The following is a 4,628-nucleotide window of genomic DNA, read 5'->3' on the forward strand; positions in this document are numbered from 1 at the left end:
AGGGGATTGACATTGGAGGACGCTTTGACCTCGACCTTCCTCTCAAGAATGGGCTCAATGAAAAAGTCCATGACGTTGAGGTCTGGAGAGGAAGGGTGAAAAAAAGTTTCCCGTTAGCCTTGTGGCTTTTTGGTGACCTTTTGACCTTCACACCCTCGGGTATGAAGATGAGGGGTGGTTTGAGGCCTTGCATTTCACATCAGCCCACACCATGACAGAGGCTAGTTCCAGGCGACGAAATATCCTCCACTGGTTCGCAGAATGCTCTCCAGGTATTTGGCCATAACTTGGTCATTAATTGGGAGCATTGGAAACCACTTCGATCTTAAGAATCTCCTCATCCGACCAGATCACATGAGGATGCTTCCAAGATTTCATCCAATTGTAAGGTGTCTTTGCTATTTGCTCATTTGGAGGTTGTTCAGACTCTTCGCAAGTGAAGTTCGATTACCACGTCTTTTGGATTCTTTGGGACTGATTTCGATCACACAGAATTACGCTTGTACCAAAGGTGTTAAACAGATGTTCAATCAATCCGACACTAGTAATATTCAATGGTGGAGGCTTCAAACATATGTATTAGGCATAAAGAAGTGTACTGTTCCGCTAAATCCTGGTCGGCCTGTAATCAGCAGCGACTCTGTAAAAAAATTAAATAGATAGTAAAATAAATATCTTGAAAATTTGGCGAATTTGTCGAATTTTCAAACCATCAGAATATCTCAAAATTGGTGATTTTTATCAATTCTTTTGCAATCTGAAAATTGAATCTTTAATGTCAACATATTTCACTGACGTATTTAAGCTTGGCGCAATGGTTCTGAATTTGTTCCATTTTGATCCTTGGAGGATACAGTTTTTTGTGCACCTTTTGGTCAGAGAAATTCAGCGTTGCCTACAATACTGCCAATTTTTAGAATCCTGATCTTAACTCATGGCACGCCTTTGAAAAATAGCTAGTCTATCAATTATGCCGTGGATAACATTCTCAATAGCACTTTGCGTGTCCTCAAAAGATAAAGTAAGAGTCCAAATGGTTCATATATTTTGAAAATTTACTCTTGAGAGGAGGAAAACATCTTTTGAAAATAAAAATAAGACAATATAAACATTTTTTAGAGTAGATGAGATAGTTTTCTTTTATAAGTTAAGATATCGTAAATTATGTTATGTTGTTGCACCTTTTCGTCTGGACCGAAAAAATAATGTTTAAAAACTATCTTTCGGAGTCTCTACTAATAAGTGATTGCATTACAACTCCTTTAGTCGTCATACTAAGAAACAATGAAAATATGTGTACACAAGGCCCGGTCTTGGCCAAGCGGTTCCGCCAGAGAAAAGGGCTTTTTTGGTACATTAGTGCGTACGTCTAAAATTACAAAAGGACATAGCAGATATTTTCATGGTTTATCCGCTTGACAGTTTGACCGCTTTGACATGTGCTTCAACCGCTCAAATCTGGCGATTTCGGTTGACGGAGCACTTAATTGGTTGGGTTAAGAGGTTAAGCGGGGAACCGGATAAGCCACGAAAATATCAGCTTGTATTTTTCTCCAGGACCGCAAAACGGGCATGATTGCCTACGCAACTTGGCAATGAAAGACCATTCCAAAGGCTGAAGCCCCTGGTGGGCTTCAAAGTGCACACCAATGCCAATTCAACAGGGAAACTCCACTCCAGAGGTAGACACAGTGTGTGGGAGGACGGAAGGAGACACAATTTGCTTAGAAAAACCAAAAAGAAACGTGATATCCAGTACGTTTAGAGGAATAACCCTGAAAGTCAATTTAAGCAAAAATGGAACATTTGATTTATGATCCTGCTAAGCGGTAGAACCAGAATTGTTAAAAGCATAATAAATGATCTTAATAACTTAGCTTTTGTCAGATTTGCCTCTTGATTGTAAGATCGCAATTTGGGCGGCTTTCCATTCTTTTCTAACGTAGCAAAACGTCTTCAAATCCTAAGTCTATACTGGTTGTTGTTGTCCTTTGTTCGAAATATCGGGTACCGGATTACAAGGCATCCGAAATGTTCGTTTGACACTATCGCGGGTCTGTTATAACAGTATAACATATAACATATACGGTTCTTGTGCCTTCTTTCTGTTTTGAATGTTAGTTCCTGTTGTGTATTAGAGATGAAATCGACGACTCATATAATACCATTCGGTTCACTTTCAATAGGCCAATGTCGTTTGGCTAACCAAAGTCATATAACCCATAAATTGCATTGAATTTCAAAGAAACATGAAAAATCCATTATGGCCTCTTCACCACAAATATATATTTCATTCCCTGTAATTCTGAACATACTGACCAAAAAGAATATTAAGCGAAAAACGAAATCTATGTATTCTTTGCTATGGGACTTGTACTCGAAATATTTTCTTGTATACTGAAATGAAAATTTACAAAGAATAATGCCATTTGTTAAAACGGAACTTTGATAGCTTTTCTTCGGGTCTGAGGCTGTTTCTCTTGCGTTAAATACTCTTCCAAGTGCAATATATTCCAAACGTCCCTGAACCTTTTGAAGATGTTCAATGTTTTAGATCAGAGATTGAATTCCCTCTGAGTACAATTTCGTCGTGCCTCTTCATCCATTCAAGCAAGGGCTTCCTTTTACAATTTATATGAACCAGGGCACCGTGAATCATTTGATAAGCAATATATATACTACTGCAAAAATACCATTCTTTCTTGGCTTTCCGCAAAAACGTGCTCTTGAGTCTAATTTCACACTCCCCATTGTATTATTCACGATTTTTACGCATAACATCTTTATGAAGCTTGCTCACTTTGAAAGTGAATGTAGTCAACGGGGTTGCTGTGAATGGACTCTTTCATTGTTATACTTGTGAGGCCAAGTTCTCGCTTCTTTTGGCCACTCTGTTGTTAGCCAAGTTGTTAGGTCATAACCCTTTAGATCCGGCATCTGACAAACCCGCATGTCTAGTAAGAAGATGAATCCATTTATTTCCCCTCACTACTTTGTTCATCTTGAAAATGCTGCCTACCCGATCAAATGATGGTTTTTAGATATTTGGCTAATCCATGACGTAATGCTGCAAAATATTTCAGACACCACAGCCTTTCCTTGAGTACAAGTTTTAGCCTAAGTGTGCCGCCAGGTTAAGGCTCATATTTCATTCCTTCGTTTTGTGGATGGAGGTTATTTGGACAAATGGTCTGTGAACTACATAGAAGCTTCTTCTTCTTCCAGAAATAAGGCCAATATTTCAATTGAAAAAGCAATTCAAGAGATCTCGAGAGCGGATACCTTTGGGCTAGTCAATTGCTATATCGAGACATGTTTTACTGCCAAGATCAGTAAACAATCAGCGATGATTGTTCGTTTGAAGGTCTATTTATAACAAAACTAGCTGTCTATTTTGAGACTTACAAGCAATTCATAAGAGTTTGAAACTGAAACTTGAGAGTTTCAACGCTTAAAAACTTACGTCTTGAATACGACTCCATTCTCAACTGATTATTGGCCAAGCGAGCGAGTACAATCTGAAGAATAACAGACATTCTGTGCGGTCAGAATACGTGCTTACTGCTTCATTGAGTTCAACAACAACAGAAACAACAACAACAACATGCGGCTTTGTTCCCAGACTTGACAGCCAAACTTTGGATGAGTTCGATTGTCAAGTTACTGTTGTTTTGTGTGTAAATAACGAGTAGCCCCATCACAATTGAAATAAATAAAGTATTAAAAGAAGCAGCTTTGTGGGACGGTGAAAAAAGCACCAATTTTGCTTTGAGGAGCCAAATATTCAACTCCAACAGGAACTAGCAAAAACTGCTCCGAGAGAACATGGAACACGTGGGAACATCAAATAAAACTACCAGAAAATCACAATTTTTGTACTGTTGTACTCAGATAGCAAAAAAAGTAAAGGAAATGCACACTTCAGGAGTGTTTCCCCCTTTACTTTTGTCTCCCAAGCTTTGATCCCAAACGTACCTTCCTCAAAGAGCAAAGCTTTCTATTGGTTGTTCTTTTATCATTTTGTTTGTCAATCCTTGCCCCCATCTGTGTAGGTTTCATGCTCATATTGCAATTGTGCATTAAAACACTGATCCATTGTTCCATTGTCCATCACGCTTGTTTCAGAATTTTTAAAAGGTGCAGTGCATTCACGAGTGGTTTCCAGCGATCCAAAAGAGGATCTTCTTTAGGGCATTCTGCTCTCTGCTCTTTGTTTCTGCTCTCATTCTCGTGGCCAATGAGGCTACACCCACCGTAATCCATTGTGAGAGTCCCAAATCTATTTACTTCTTTGAGTGCATCCCTTTCCATCAAACAGAAAAGTTAGCTTTTCTCGGGTCTAATCTTGAATGCATTCCTGTCGCTCTCGATGAGCCTCGACACTTGGAACACATCGACGGACGGCTATTATGCGAGAGAGAGCTCTTGGTACGGTTTCCTGCGAATAAGCTCAACAAGATTGCCCGTATGTTCCAGTAGGATCTCGGTTTGAATTCACTCCCGCTAGCCTTCCCTCCCAATGAAGGTCCCGGCGTTCTTGGACAAGAGAGCGCACGAACGCTCTTGAAGTTGGTCCTTTGCCCATCCATCCTTCAGCTCTTCTGTTCCAATCCGACGTGTCTCTCTCT

The sequence above is a fragment of the Tigriopus californicus genome, chromosome 4 (genome assembly GCF_007210705.1).
Source record: "Tigriopus californicus strain San Diego chromosome 4, Tcal_SD_v2.1, whole genome shotgun sequence".
Taxonomy (NCBI): Eukaryota; Metazoa; Arthropoda; class Copepoda; order Harpacticoida; family Harpacticidae; genus Tigriopus; species Tigriopus californicus.